Source organism: Ochotona curzoniae, unplaced genomic scaffold, assembly GCF_017591425.1.
Source record: "Ochotona curzoniae isolate NIBS_2020 unplaced genomic scaffold, NIBS_Ocur_1.0 contig_1014, whole genome shotgun sequence".
NCBI lineage: Eukaryota > Metazoa > Chordata > Mammalia > Lagomorpha > Ochotonidae > Ochotona > Ochotona curzoniae.
Window position 1 is genome coordinate 19348916 of NW_024464920.1, and position 16780 is coordinate 19365695.

The 16780-nt window shown below is 42.5% G+C and overlaps 1 long non-coding RNA gene across 1 annotated transcript in view; it reads left to right on the forward strand.

The window, feature by feature from the left end:
• The first annotated feature begins 353 nt into the window (after positions 1-353).
• The window catches only part of LOC121162620, a 30709-nt gene continuing 14282 nt past the window's right edge, over positions 354-16780 (forward strand). Inside the window, exons 1-2 of the long non-coding RNA XR_005884817.1 lie at positions 354-379; positions 12792-12923. This is a non-coding gene — a long non-coding RNA (uncharacterized LOC121162620). The remainder of the gene's footprint in view (positions 380-12791; positions 12924-16780) is intronic.

Here is a 16780-nt window from a genome sequence, read left to right on the forward strand (position 1 = left end):
AGTTGATTTATATGGATTTTGCTTGTGTTTTTGCTTCTAGATATTGACATGGTACAACATGGAAGGAGATCTAGACTTGGCAGACAAGTGAAAATCCAGGTCATTTTTACTTTTGTTGGGACTCACATTCTGATGGCATTAGGTTATGCCACGCCTTGCAACACTGCCATTGAGGTCCTCAGTGCTGGACAGAGGTCCCAGTTGCACGACTTGGGATCCAGTCTGTTGCTACGGCACCTGCAGAATAACAGATGGTGACCCATTTACTTAAGCCTTTGAACCGTTGGGGAAGATTAGGATGGATTTCCGGCTTTCTGGCTTCAGCCTGACCCAGCCCTGGCTGTCGTGGCCTTTTGAGAAGTAAACCACTGGATGGAAGGTATCTCTTCATTCTGTGTTTCAAATTTTATTAAAAAAATAAATTTTTTTTTTTTAACGTTATGCAAGGTTCATTTTAAGCAGTTATACTTTTAAAAGATGTTTCAAAGATCTTTAAGGGAGTAAGCTAAAACAACATGCGGAGAGAATGCTCAATGACACTCTGCTACAAAATACTATCCAAACTGAGGTATCAGGGAACATCCTGGGGGTTCTCCTGGGAAATGCATGTTAAAGTCCTACTCTGACTCTGAGAGCTTTGGGTAGAATAAAATAACTCAGTAATGGACTTTTTTTTTTATTCTTAGTATCCTCTTTTTTTTTTTAATAAAATTTTATTTTGACGTTCTTTACATAGTTAATTAGGGTAAGAAGGTTCAAGGGCTACAGGAAAGTGGATAATACTAGTATGTTTTCCATATTGTTACCTTCATGTTTAAAGAGGGGTATTAAGGGAGAAGGCCCACCCAATTTCCCACTCTCCCCAGGTCCCGGATGTAGGGCATGCTCTGAGGTTCTTGCTCAAGTGGTTTTGATATTGCAACAGTTATGAATTGCTGTCAATCTTGCCACTCCAAGCACTATGAGGTCTTTGAAAAATCCACAGATTGACATAGTCCATCATAGCTGAGATGGTTGATTGACCTGTTCTGTCTTCTCTCTTTTCTTCATTAGGGTTCTGAGTCCAGCATTTAGATTAGGAAGATCTCCAAAGAAACTTCTTGTATGTGCTAACAAGTACAGGGCCTGGCACCGTCCATCGCTCCAATCAGCTGGTGGTTGCAATTGCTGGGTTGGTTCTGTTTTCACTCCTGACTTCCACTGGAACCAATGGGTGTTGCAGTTCAGCCTGGTTCTGCCCAGCACATACTTGGCCTTCACATAAACCAGTGGGAGCTGCAGCCTAGTTGGAGCAACCCACAATAACCCCCACCAGGCCCACCCCCTACCCTGGTTTGCCAGTAAGTGTAGCAGTAATCCAGTCTGTCCCACACCCCATTCCACCCCAGCCGCTATCTTAGTTTTATGTCTTCCTGTGGAAGTGGTAACCCAAGAGGGATGAGCCCACTATTTCCCTCCCAGGCCTCTCCCACTCCCAGATTCCAGCTGATGCTGCATCTAAGCCCCAACAACCCTCGCCCACTTTAATTTTGTTTGCACCAGTAGGAATAATCCGCCCAGCCCGGCTTTTCCCTGATCTAGTCCACATGAGGCGCACAGGTGTGGTAGCTCTGTCTAGTCTGGTCTGCCCCCATCCCAGCCCATGCTCTCCTGCGGAAGTAGCTGTCCTGCAAAGGAACCCTCCCTTATTCCCCTGCCAGCTCTGCCCACTTCCTTTCTTGTTCTCAGGCTGGTTGGGCGCTGCGGTCCCTTCTGGTACAGGCAACCTCACCTCGGCATTCCATAATGTGCACTAGTCTTTGTTGCGACCAACCCTGGGTTGACCCACACTGGTGCCTGGATTTGCCAGTGGATGATGTGGACAGATTCAGCCTGGTCTTGCCCCCACGTCTGCCAATTGTATGCCAGTGGGTAGTTTTCCATGGCCTTTTCTGGGCTGTTTCCTATCATGTTTCTTGCGTTTACCTGCTGGGTCTGTGTCCTGCCAGAGGAGTTGCCCAGGCTCCTCCATCAGAACCTCTCCCAATGCCAGGTTTCATGCTTACCAGTGGGTCCATGAGCCAACCCTACTCAGTCCACCTCCTGTCATAGCAGGAACTGTGGCTTTTCCTGACTGGCCTTCCACCCAATCTGGTTCTTGCTGTTGGATGTTCCAGCCCAGCCATGGTTTGTCCATACCCACGTATGGCTCACACATGGCTCAGTAGGGGTTTGAGACCCTGCCTAGTCCATCCCACATCTGCCCTGGTCCTCCAGAACACCAGGGGGAGTCGGGGTCCGGCCCAGTTCGGTGCATCCAATCCCAGTCCACACTTGTGCCAAGGGAGACTACAACTGTTTCCAGATCAGAATGCTGCCCCCCTTCCAGGCCACGTGCCTCTTGGTGGGAACCTCAACCCAGCTAGGGTTGTCCCCTTTGCTCCCCAACCGGGTCTGTTCCCAGCCATAGATCACATGCCTGCCAATGGATGCTCTGACTCAGCTTGGCACAGCCCCTCCCCTGTCCCGAACTCTGCCTTAGACACTGTGGCTTAGTGTCCCTGGCTCCCGCAGACCAGCAGGTACAAGAGCCTAGCTCGGCATGACCTCTGCTCCCTCCTGGTTTCTAGTTTTACTTGTGGGCTAAGGTTTGCTCAGTCATGCCTGATCTACTCTGTTCCATTAGCAGTTGACACATTAGCCAGCCGTTGGAGCTACTTTTGCAGGACAAGCCCCAAGCCATAGCTTCTGCATGGACTGGTATTTGGTGCTCAGCATTATTGGTGATTACAGGTTTTACAAAGGAAGAGTTACTGCCTGTTTCAGGTCCAAGAAGCACAATGGGTTCAACCTGGAGCTAATTAAGCAGTGACTCAAAGAACCAAATCCTCAGAGTTCCCCGGCCGGGCGGCCAGTAGGCCGAGCCTGGCACCAAATGGTGCAGTGGCTGCCCGGGAAACAGCTCACCATGTGCACATGGTGGCTGTCCGGGATCCAGGCATGAGACGCCCCGTCCTGAGACCCACCAGCTGCCGGGAGGCTGCTGGAGGTTTAAATAACCCAGGCCCAAGGTCGCGCCCCTCCCAAATCCCATTCACTGCCCAATGAGGGCGGCGGGTGGGTCCCAGACCTGCCCAGTCCCGGAGGCCTCCCCCCTCGGTCTACTCACCTCAAAGGAAGCAGCCCCCAGAACCCAGCAGGCCCGGGAAACAGCTCATCATGTGCACATGGCGGCTGTCCGGGATCCAGGCATGAGACGCCCCGTCCTGAGACCCACCAGTAATGGACTTTTAAACTTGTGATCACAGAGATTTTATTGTCATTGGTCTTTGTGCCATGTTTTATGAAGTACCAGAATAGGATTTTTCTTTTGGAAGAAACTAGGAAAAAATATGTTTGAAGCTGAATTAAGAAAAGGCTTCACAATTGGGAAGCTCAGAGGGGAGCACTGCATGAGGGAGATGCACGAAGGGATGTGGGCGGCAGGTAACTATCTACAAATTAGGTTGCATTATTGCAGATGGAGGACAACACTTGTGGTCATCTCTAATGTTTGACTCCCTGTGGAGGAGACACTGTCAGCCTAACACACATCTTCTCCTACTGTCATACCTGTTCTGTCCAGGAGAAGTAAAGTGGAATGGAAGTTAGTGTGGGAGGCCCTGGTATGGTAGCGTAAATGTCCTCATTGTGCTTTGGTTATGAAGAGCATCTGTTGAGAGCATTTCAGAGGAGGATGGACGCAGAGCAGGGAAGAGGCCTGCGGTTATGCATATGGCATCACAAGGATTGTGCTGCATGGGGCAGTACATCAAGGGATGAAAAAGGGACCTAATCTGAGGGAGCTTGCTATGTGGAGAAGCTTAGGTTGGTCAGTGCTTGTGGCTTCAATTGAAACTTCAATGTTTATGTAGACTTTTGATCTCAGCAGTCTGTGGGGAATTATATTGAGCCATTAATTTCAGTTTTGTAGGCCTGTGTTACATTTTTGCTACAGTTTTGGCAAAAAGACTTTGAGGCTTAAGACATGAAATTTTGCTTGTTTTTAAAAATGTTTGTGAAAGATCTCGAATCCAGTGGTTTGCTAACCAGATGTGTGTGGTAGCTGAAGCTGAATGACAGTCATGCCAGAAACTCAGTCCAGGTCTGCACGTGGTTCAGTGAGTGACGCAATCACTTATCGCCACTGCTTCCAGTCTGCAGATTAGCAGGAAGCTAGACTAGGGAGTGAAGCAGGAACTCCAGCCCAGGCATTCCAGTGTGGGATGCACATGTCAACTCCAAGGCCAAATGCCAATAGCAGGTACAGGGAATTTTTTACCTACCAAATTTTAAAGTAGTTTTGTTCCCGGAAGTTTGTTTGTTTCCCATAGAGATAGGTTATGATACTGAGCCTTTAATGAAAGGTGTGCAGGCCTCAACCAGAATGGCTGGGGGTGGGGGGTGTGGATCCCGCTGGTGAAGACATACAGGCTTCAGCAAAAGCACAGAATGTGGTGGGCAGGCTTCTCCAGCTTCTGGCCTCCTGGCTCGGCTCAACAGATGCTAGTCACAGTGGGGCTTAGGTAGTTGCCCTGGCTGTGCTGGCACCAAGAAAGGCACTAACATGCAGGCAACTTCAGATGTAGGCTGCTGCAGCTTAACCTTGACCTACATTAAATATGCATGTGTGAGCAGCAGGGGCCTCATTCAAACACTGTTGACACTAGGAAGCAATCTCATTTGAGCCAAGGATTTAATAGAAAAGGATATTCAAAGATAATGCTGGATGTTAATGACTATATCAATATTTGCTGTTTTTAGACTTCAAAAGAATCATTTTATGCAGAAAAAAAAAAACAACAATCTCCAGAAAAGGTAGATCAAGGGCTAAATTGTTCATGGCCAGTCATTGAAATGTCATGTAAAGACACTTTTGAATATAAAATTTTGAATATACTAGCTATAACATATCAGAACCAGGTCATCATTGAATTCTGTAGTTTGGAAGATACTACCAGTGCCTCAAATCCCACTCACTAAGAAGATACAGTGTGTCCTGCAGAATGCTCCCTGTGTGTTCAGGAACCCAGAGTAAGCTGAAGAACTATGATCCCTAGGCTGCTGGCAGCTCCTAAGGTGAGCCCTAGTTGCCGCATCAGTGGATCCTGTCTTCCACTTAAAGGAGGAATTATTTTGTGGTGGTACATTTCTGTGCAGCTTTCTTTAGTAAACATATAGAGAAAGACAGCATGTGTTGGACCCTCTTTTCATATTTGCAACAGGTTGCAGTGGTTGCCAAGCTGGTTGAACTTCTGTTGATACGGAGCTTGTTTTTCACAGTGTCTGCTGTGTATCTCCTGCGAAATCCTTTTAATTTCTGTGCCGCTCAGTAATTCTCTCTCATCATCTCTTTTGCATATTCCTATTTGGTATAGTTCAAATCTTGTATAGCTTGATTTTCCACTTCAGGATGAAAAGAAAACATGACTGTAACATAATTCAGCAGGCAAGCATATCCAGGTTAGATATTACAAGCATCCTTTTAGGTAATTCTGATTTAACATAGATTATAGATGAATTTCACTTTTATACATGACATGCCATCCCCTTTTATGTCTCTAGTGAAAACGCAGCATGCAGGCAATTCCATTACACTCTGTTTGATCTTCCCTGGTAGCTGAATTAATAGCTCTGACTGACGTCTGTATTGTGGCAAAAGATAAAAGAGAAGATATGCTTTAGGAACTGTTCATGACTTTGCAGTATTGTATAAACTGAAAAGATTTATGCTCCATTGGTGTACATTGCCCACCAGTAGAAAAGATTAGTGAGTTAGTGGAAGTTATGAAAAACTCACAAGGAGATCATTACATTTAAGAAGTACACCGGGCCTGGTGGCGTGGCCTAGCGGCTGAAATCCTTGCCTTGGGTGCCCAGGGATCCCATATGGGTGCCGGTTCTGGTCCCGGCAGCTCCACTTCCCATCCAGCTCCCTGCTTGTGGCCTGGGAAAGCAGTCAAGGATTGCCCAGAGCCTTGGGACCCGGCACCCTGTGGGATACCTGGAGGAGGTTCCTGGCTCCTGGCTTCAGATTGGCATAGCATTGGCCGTTGCGCTCACTTGGGGAGTGGGTCATCGGACGGATGATCTTTCTCACTGTCTCTCCTCCTCTCTGTATATCTGACTTTCCAATAAAAATAAATCTTTAAAAAAACAAAAAAAGAAGTACACAGGCAGACCAAAATGCCAGCGCAGTGTCTTTGCTATGCTACATGCTAAATGAATAGCGTCAGCATCCCAACTGCACGAGTTGTTTCTAAATTGAAATCTGTCACCACTAAACGTTCAGAAGAATGATTATCCCAATTTAAGCTGGCTGTAGATGACTCAACAGTGATCAGCTTAGCCTGCTAAAAAAGAAAATTGTTCATCATAGGAATTCCCTGTTGGTAAAGATAATTTTTGGTGATTTAGTTATGACTACTGTATAGAACCATGGTTCTTCCAATAAATGCAGGTCTGGAGATTCTGATAATTCATATTATGGAATTAAAGAATAATTCACATTAGATAAATGTTGGATAACAAAAATTCAGATAAATCTACAAAAGCAAGTTAGGGTATAGCCCTGTTTTTTTTAATAAATTCTTTTGTTTGTTTACAAGCAGTCTGCCTAAATCATTAGGTTATGCATACACGTCGGTGTGGCTGAATCAGCACTCTTCCACCTGAACACTGCCATAATTATTAGGTTTTCCCTGGCATCAAATTTTGCATTGTCATTATTAAACACGCAGTTCCTTGGTCCAAGGTCACAGATTGTCTGCTTTTTAATTTCTAAAATTAATAAAAGAGAACTGCTGTACAAGAAAAGCTTATTCTTTTTAAATTTTAATTATTTTAATTTAATTTTATTTTTTTAAAGATTTATTTTTATTATTTTTTATTGGAAAGGCGGATATACAGAGAGGAGAGACAGAGAGGAAGATCTTCCATCCGATGATTCACTCCCCAAGTGAGCGCAACGGGCCGATGCTATGCCGGTCCGAAGCCAGGAGACTCTTCCGGGTCTCCCACATGGGTGTGGGGTCCCAAAGCTTTGGGCCGTCCTCGACTGCTTTCCTGGGCCACAGGCAGGGAGCTGGAAGGGAAGCGGGGCTGATGGGATTAGAACCGGCGCCCATATGGGATCCCGGGCGTGCAAGACGAGGACCTTAACCACTTGTGCCACCGCGCCGGGCCCATTTTAATTTTATTTTTAATATTATTTACATATCTGAGAGGGTTGCCCCCCATGTGGGCCTTTGATTAGGGTGGGTTTGAGGTATAGATGGGTAGGACAAATGTTTCAGTTCTTATTTTTTTCTCCTGTGTCCTCTTGGGGAGGGAAAGATGGGCCAGTCCTTGCTGTGAAACCACATCAGCTCCCTGGGATGAGGGCCGGCCATTCCATGATGCCTTAGAGACCCTGATGTGGGAAGGAATGCTTCCAGTGTTACTTGAGTAGTTTTGATGGTTCTGAGACATTACTGGCCTCATTCACCTGGAATGAGAAAATATTTTCAAGGTTTATTGGCTGACAAAGTCTGCCTGAGTGCTCTTTAAATACCCACAGTAACCATGGCTGCACCAGGTTGACATTGGAAGCTGAGATCTCAGTCTGGACTACCAAGTGGGTAGAAGGGACCCAGGCCTGTGAGAGACCATTTACTGTCTTCCAGGCATGGATTCTCAAGGAGCGGGCATCAGAAGCAAAACTAGTGTTCACGGTTCACAGCAAAGGACTTGGTGCAGAGCCAGTAATCATACACATGGACTGCTGTCTAATGGTCAATGGCTGAAGTCTATTAACAGCATCAGATTTTTAAAGACTGAGGGTCACATAGACAAGGAAGGTGGGTCTGAATCAGTACAGTTTCCGCACAGGCATGCAAAGGGGCTCAACTAACAAACAATGTATTCTGACAGGCTACTCATAATTAAACAACCTGTGGGAGAAGAAGTGCCTCTCTTTGGTCTGTCATCTAAGCCTGAAGATTAGGGAGTTCCTGGCGCATGCATTTCCATTCCAAGGGCTGCGAGACCTTTGCCCTGAGTTCCCAGAGCATTCTCACAGGTTTACAGCTGGTTTATGGTTTTGTACTGGCAAGGAATCCTATCCTCCAAATTTGTGTGTCTGCACAGATAGTACTAAAACTCAGACACTTAATATGGAATGCAGGCACCTGGAGAGGGTTTAGTCATGAGGCAAGGTGCAATGCTTTCCTTTTCTAAGATCATCCCAAGGCTATTCCTAAATTTGGTTGCAAACTAACTTGTTTCATTCAGTTTTCAGCCCAGCAGAAATGTAACACCCTCCAAAGGAAAAAAAAAAAAGAACCTCTCATAGTCTCCAGCCTAGGAAGTATGTCATCTAGAAGGCGCACTGACCCAGTTTCTGAATGACAATTAGTAATAACATATAGCAACTCAGAACAACAGACACACTAATTGTTTCCTGGTTTGTGGCAGTGTAAATGCAGTATTCACACAATGGTCTTCCTGAGCACGCATGTCTGTGACTGAATTTCCTTTTTTTCTAAGGGCACCAGTAAACACTTGAAAGCCTACTCTAATAACATGATTTCAAATGTGATCACTTCCGTAATACCATTGTCAAATAAGGTCGCACACAGTGTCAGTCCACAAGGGTTAGAACTCCACGTTATGTTTCGGGGGAACATAATTCGATGCATAACACACATCAATGCTGAATATTTTACAGTATTGGAAGATGATTATTTCTTTCTTTTTTTTTTAGCTCATTTATCACTGTGAAAACAAACTACCAACTCAAATGGCTTTCCTCCCCACCTGAGATGTTAGATTCAAACTATGTCAAAAATGTAGCCTGATGTTCACTGCTCTGAGAGTCAGTCACTTCACTCCAGTGCCTGAACCAGACAGAAAACAGATTTCTCCTGTGCCTGATAAAAAACGTGTAGCAAGATTAACTTTTCTGAAAAACATGGTCTTTTCTCAATTTTTATATTAGTATTTAGCATAAATATTGTGTATTACTTATTTCCCAATGAGCCTAACAATATTCATTTCCTTAGTATAGTTAATATATATGGTTAAAATTACTATGTACACTTGTAATTGTAAAAAGAAAAGTGATTGAGTATATAAGAAATCCTGCTTTTAAATACAGAATATTTCCATGCTGCTAGTTTTTTGCACTCAGGGTTTTTTTTTTTAACTTTTAAAAATATTTATTTTTTGTTGTTTGTTTGAATAGCAGAGTATCAGGAAGAGGCAGGAGAAGTAGAGTTCCTTCTCTGGTTCACACCCATAATGAACCTCTGGTTCAGTAAGCAGAGTTGGCTTCAGGCTGTAACAAGAGGTCAGGAACCTGACCCCGATCTGCTACGTGGATGGCAGGGGCTGAAGCATTTGAGCCGTCATCTCTAGCCTTGCCAGACACTTCGGTAGGAAGCTAGATCAGAAATAGAGTAGATGGAAATTTGAAATAGTACTCTACATGAGTTGCCAGTGTTATAATTGAGGGCTTCATCTGCTTTGTCACAAAGCCAATTCCTGCAGTTCTAGATAGTACACACATTTGTGACTCTTCTAGTCGCTGATGCCCATAATCCACCTGAGTTCTGTGAACTCTTCTTTTAATTCTTTGTAACAGTTCAGTGTGCTAGTTTTTGTTGTTACTCAGTTTCACGCGATAATTATAGCTATTACATATGGCAAATATGTGTTACGTTAGCAATATTTCTGAGGTGAAAATAACAGAAAAAGTGATAAGGGAAAATAACACAGAGTCTTTAGTGGAAGAGCCTAACAGATTGATTTTTCCATAACCCCTTCCTTCCTGTATGTTTATGGATCTGGAGATTATCAGGTGCATCCTGCCAAAGGACCAGGTTGGGTAATTTGTTGTAATTTATATCAGCCTTGCAAATTATACATGATCCATTTGAAATGGCAAAACAGTATTTTAATCCATCCAGAAAGTCTATCCTAGTTGGAAGGATTGGTTGTTTGAAAGAACATCTCTAATTGTGGTTGCATATATGATGATACAGTATGACTGTAAGGGTTTCAGAAAATTATCAACTGAATGAACCAGTTTTGTGGCTGTGTCTTTGATATTTAGTGACATCTATTTGGTCAGACCTCCTCTTGAGTGAAGGAAGAACTGTAAGAAGAAATTTATGTATCTGGTCTTTTGGATCCATGTGCAAACAGAGGAAGCCAAATACCATAATTGGAAATTGTAGAACTCTAACAGTGGAAGAGATTAGAGGGTATAATTCTGTAATGGTCACTGCATAAATAACCTAACTAGTGCAGTTGACTTTACCTGTAAATCTAGATACAGCATCTAATTGACGTCATGGACAAGACTTGCTTTCCTTCTGTGGAAGATGGCTGATTCTTGTTTCTGTGGTCATAGACCTACTTCATTTCTCCAAGCCCAAATATCTTTGAAAAAATCCTCTAAAATTTGATTTTTATTTTGAAAAATACATATTGCCATTATCATTAAATCAAGAATTATAAAATAAGGTAGATTATGCTTTAAAAATATGGTGTTCACGTTTCTTCTGAGTAAGGATCAAATTATCTGTTCAAAGAAGAAGAGAAAGTCAAGTACATGTTTAATGCCTGTTATTTTTTCTTTCCACTCTTACACATCTTTTAAAAATTCTGCTAGAGTTAATTAGTATGGCTTAAGGTTTCGAGGTCAATATGCATGCTTTTAAATGTAGATTGTAATGAGAATTAATTTTAAGAACATTAGCATATTTCTATAACTTGCATTTTATATTTAAATGTTGAGAAGAGTAGGAAGGATTACTTTTGTCCTAGTCCTACTCTATACACAATTTATTTTATTATCAGTATATCTCTTAATTTTTTATTATAATTTTAAAAGATTGTTTTTTGTTTTATGATACAGTAACATAGGCTCTGGGATTTTCCTTCCTCCCTCCCCAAACCTCCTCCCTCACAATGATTCTCCCTGTATTATTAAAATAGTATAGTCTTTATAAACAATAATAAGTCCATCATTCTGCTCTTTAAGTGTATCCTGACATTGTAGGTATGGACAATGGCAGAGAGTCCAGCATCTTATTGTCATGATAAATTTAATAGTTTTATTAGGAATCCATCTTTGATTTGGAAGTAGAGATGCATACTGCATTGTATCTTCACATCTGGATTTGATAGTCTCATTACACAGTTTCTATGCATCCCCTTAAATGAAGAACAATAAAAGAAAACAACAGAGAGAAAAGTAGGAACTTTACAATGCCATAAAGTTAAATAACATGCTACTGAATGACCAGTGTGTTCTTGAAGAAATGAAAAAGAAAATAAAAAAATCTTGGAGCAAACGATACTACTCTATGACCTATGAATCAGTGAAAAAAAATAGTAAGAAGAAAAAGTAACTGTTTAGAAGAAATTAAAATAATAACAAAAATATCAAACTCCCTGAGATGTATCACAAACAGTATTGAAAGGGCTATTGATTTTATATTTTGCATGAACGTTGCTTTATATCTAAGAGAACAAATGATATATGTCCCTTTGGGATTGATTTATTTTGCGGAGTATAATGGTCTCAGGTTGGGTCCATTTGGTTGTAAAGGGTAGATTTTCATTTTTTGTAAAGGCTGAATAGTATGCCATGGAGATGCCACCATTTCCTTATCCACTCCTTTTTGAAAGGGCGTCTGGGTTGTTTCCATGTTTTTGCTATTTTAAGTTGTGCTGGCTTAAGCATAGCATTACAAGTCACTTTCTCATATGCAGATTTCTTTTGTTTTGGATATATTCCCAAAAGTGAGATAGCTGACTTATATGCTAGATCAATTTTCAGTTCTTTTAGGATTCTTCATGCTGATTTCCATAGTGGTTGTACTAGCCTACCCTCCCACCAACAGTGAAGCAAGGTATCTTTCTCCTAGCCTACACACTAGGAGGTGTTGTTAGTGGAGGTCTGAATGTTGGCTAATCTCACTGGAGTTAGGTTGAAACTCATTGTGGTTTTAATTTGTATTTCCCTGACGGCTAGAGAGCCTGGACATTTTTTTTTCCATGTCTCTTAGCCATTTGAATTTGTTCTTTTGAAAAATATCTGTTCATTTCCTTCACTCATTTCTTCATGAGGGTTTTTTGTTTTGCTGTTTTTCAGTTCCTGAAGTTCTTTGTAAATTCTGAATATTAGTCCCCTATCAGTTGTGTAGTGTACAAAGGTTTTCTCCAAGTCTGTTGGTTGCTTCTCCACTTTGTTGATCTTATCCTATGCTATGCAGAAGCTTCTTAGTTTGATGTAGTCCAATTTGTTTATTTTGGCTCACTATCTGTGCTTTTGGTGACTTTTCTAAGAAGTCTTTTCAATGCCTTTATCTTGTGGGGTGCTTCCTATGTTTTCCTCTAATAATTTTTTATGCTTTCTGGGTACAGATTTAGGTTCATGATCCATTTAAAACTGATTTTTGTATAAGGTGACAGGTCGGGTTCTTTCCTTTGACCTCTGAGGCTGCTATCCAGTTGTCCTAACACTATTGGTTCAAGAGACCAGACTTTTCTCCTGGATTGTTTTCAGTTCTTTTGTCAAAGATTAGTTGACTGTGTATGTGTGGGCTCACTTCTGGAATTTCTGTTCTATTCCATTTGTCTTTTTTCTGTCTCTGTAACCAGTACCAGACTGTTTTGATAACTACTGCTCTGTAGTATGTCTTGAGTTCTGGAATTGTGATCTACCAGCTTGATTTTTATCCTTCAGGATAGCTTTGGCTATTTGTGGTCTCTTGTGTTTCCAGGTGAACTTTTGTATCATCATTTCTATTTCTCAGAAAAATGTTGTTGGGATTTTAATTGGGTCGTGATGAATCTGCATATAACTTTTGGCAATATGCACATTTTGGTGATGTTCCCACCTATCCAGTAACGTGGTAAGTTATGCCATCTTTTAGTGTCTTCTCTTTGGTTTTTTAAATGTTTTATAATTGGTTCAAATTTTGACCTTTCAATTATGGCTCTTCTAATTAATAACAAGGTAACAAAATATAAGACTTGAAACCTTGAAGCATATTTATAATTTTTCCTGTACACATTGCTGTTTTACATTAAATATTTGAGATGAACTTATGTAACATTTCATGTTAAGCTACATATTTAATAATTTTTAGTATATTAAATATCAGAAGTGTATATCAGAGATAAACTTTAAAATCATTTTTGAGCTTTTACTTTTAAAGATATACTTAGTCATTGGAAACAGTGGTACAGAGAGGGAGAGTGCAAGAGAAAGAGCAAAAGAGAGAGAGAAAGAGCACCTTTTTACCTATTGAATCACTCCACAAATGGCGTACTTATAGAAAATTTCAGTACTCGGGAGGATTTTATTATTATATAAATATTCCTGAAAATAATCAGAAAATAGGCTTTGTTATTTAAAAGGCTTAGCAGTAAGTCTCAACATGATGTTTTGGATTATTTGGGATTGATGGGGAAAAGATGTGTGTTTCTTACAAAATTAATAATGTAATGATTATCTTTAGAGTAACTGAAAAATGCAGGTATTCTCTGGACATTTAAAAGGGAATCATTGTCTCAATACTCATGGCATTTCTAATAGATACTTCCACTTTGAAACATGGCTAGATAATTGTCAAGTTATGCTTGATTTCAAGATTCATTTGCAGAGTTTAAAAAAGAATGGTTCCCGGCGGCGTGGCCTAGTGGCTTAAGTCCTCACCTTGAATGTGCTGGGATCCCATATGTGCGCCGGTTCTAATCCCAGCAGCCCCACTTCCCATCCAGTTCCCTGCTTGTGGCCTGGGAAAGCAGTTGAGGATGGCCCAAAGCCTTGGGATTCTGCACCTGTGTGGGAGACCCGGAAGAAGTTCCTGGTTCCTGGCTTCGGATCAGCGCAGCCCTGGCCGTTATGGTCACTTGGGGAATGAATCATCGGACGGAAGATCTTTCTCTCTGTCTCTCCTCCTCTCTATATCTGACTTTCCAATAAAAATAAAGCAAATCTTTAAAAAAGAACGAGAAAGTGATATTTCCTTCTAGCATTTATCCTTGTTTTATAAATTTCTTGTATATGTTATAAATGTGCAAGATTCTGAGATTTATTTTTATAGCAGTTGGAGAATGTTTAATATGGCAAGGGTTTATAGACTAGTATTAAAGGATTGGGTCTGTTCTGTCCCATATTGCAAATTATTCTTCAAAAGAAACGTGTTTTCCATAATGGGTCTAAATTAAAGGCCAAAGAGAAGAGGTGAGTAGTAAAAGCATGGGATTCATATACTCAGGGGTGAAGCATCTTGTATATAGCCCATTTTGATATTAGTTTGTTTTTCTCGTTAACCATTAGGCTTAGGGATGTAAATCAGTTACAAAGAGACCGAATCATATGTTTTCTGTCAAATATGGAAGCTAATATAGAATATACAAAAATGGGTAAGAATGAAACTGCTTCTTAGGGATTGAATTTTTGTTTTCAGTCCATGTTTATACTCCAGTGGAAATATGGTGTTATGATTAGAGGCTAGTCAAGCCTGTGAATATGGAATTGCTTAAAATTATGACTGTGCCTACTACTGGCACCTGGCAAGCCCAGGGGGCAGTAGGCTTGTGGGGCCTTAGGGGTGCAGGCTTGCAGGGGCCCTGGGGTGTGGCACAGATGGGGACCTGTGGGGGCTGGAGGTTCATGTTTAGACAGGCGGAGTCAGCCTGGGGATTTCCCACATGCTTTGTCCATATTATGGTGGGAGCAGGGGAAGGGAGAGCCCTAGGATAGCATGCTGGCTTGGTGAGCTGGTGGACCAGGACTGGCGAATTTTGAATGGGCCTGGATCTTGGGTGTGTGGAGGCATGATGTCCCCAGGCCAGCACACATGCTGGGAACTTGGGACCCTAGTAAGCAGGAAGAGCTCCAGGCCAACACACCACCACACTGGAAAACTGAGCTGGGGAACCCATCGCTCGTGGGTGTAGAGACTGTGAAGTGAAAACGGAATGGGGCAAAGGGTTGTGTGGGAGTGAGTACCACTCTCAGAGTATGTTGCAGGTGAGGAATGCCTTCTGAGGGATTTCTATTGACAAAGCCACTGTGCTTGCAGGTAAGCAATGGGGTTGAGGCTGAGCAGTTTGGTGGGGGAATGTTGGAGGGCTCTTATGGGTGACACTGATACACCTACCAATGTGGAAGACCTGAGCTGGGCTAGTTAGCATGGATCTTAGCCAACCACCACTCACTGAAGCATACTAAAGCTAGGGCTAAGGGCCTCCCTGGCAGAGCTAGATCACAGTATCCACCAGTGAGTATCGTAACAGGGGATGGATAATGTTAAGCTAGGTCCTGACACTAACCAGCACGTGAGAGAACCAGGTCTGAGGGCAGATTCTGTGGGGGATATAAGGTCCCACACCTGTGGAACCACAATTTCCATTGGTTTGCTTCAGGGATAGGGGTAGTGACAGGCTGAGATGGCATGACCATCAAATCCTTTGACACTCGTGGATACTGGGTTGGGAATAGGCCAGGCTGGTCCAGGCTGGAACACTCACAGGTGCACCCAAGAAGAGGGTGTGGAGCTGGCCAGGCCACTACATCTACCAATTCACACATAAACCAGGATGGAGGAGGCAGACTGTGCTGGGACCTAGCATGCACTGGCACATGTGACATCTGGGGTTGGGAGTAGGCCTAGTGGGGGATCTTGGGAAACTCCCCTGGTGGGCTGTGGCTGCTGCAGGTGAGCATGTGATTCAGGCCTAGGTGTTGGTCAGGCTGGACAAGGTAGCTCTATCTGTAGGCAAGTCGGGTTGGGTTCTGGAGACAGTTGGACTAGACAGGCTCAGGCCAATCTTAGCTCACTGGCAAGTGCAGGAGCCTGGCTGGAGTGCAGATCCTGCTGGGCTAGGCTGTCACATCTACTCGTTTTCATGAGGCATGAATGGAAGCAGACTGGGCAAGGCTAAGCTGTAGCACCCACCAGTAAGAGTTGGGACTGGGGGATGGACTGGGCCAGGCCAGGCTGCAGCATCTGATGACAAAGGCCAGTACGGGAATGGGGTATTCTGAGCTGGGCCAGAGCAATCACTGGCACAAGAAAGATCTGTGGATGGGAAGAGGCCTGGTGGGGGAGCTAAGGGGATGCTTCACCTGGGTGGTGGTTCCTACTGCTAAGGGTGAGAGCTGGAATGGGGGCAGTGATCTGGGCTGCACCTGACTACAACATAGATGGGAGGCCAATGGTTGTGCTTTACCTTCACATTATTTGCGTATTATGTGATTATTTCTTTTAACTCAATTCAAGCTTATGTAAATATATGTATTTGTAATATAGCAGTGTTTAAGGAAAAGTATGCACATATGTCTCCTTGGTACATATAGTCAGAAGTGACACTGTGGCTCAGGTTGGAAAAACTTTTAATGCTTTAGATTTCCTTACGTATAGCTTTTACTTAGGGTTATTAATTGAAATAAAAAATTCAGCAAGTCTATAATAGGCATTTGGTTAACAATTTTAATTCGCAGGTCATATTATACGTTGAACTTTAATAGGATTTGCTTTTGTTTCCAAAGTGAGATGAGAACATACAATTTGCATTCTCTCAGCTCACAGCAGGGGGTGGCTTAAACATCTTTAGGATGGTTATAGCTTCTTTTCTCCTAATTTTCTTTGTCACACTGTAATAGAATATGCTATACATTGAAGTCTACATCTTTTGTGCTGATGTTGCATCAATGCTTTTTCTCAAACCAAGCAAATTCCAAAAAATAAAATTAAAA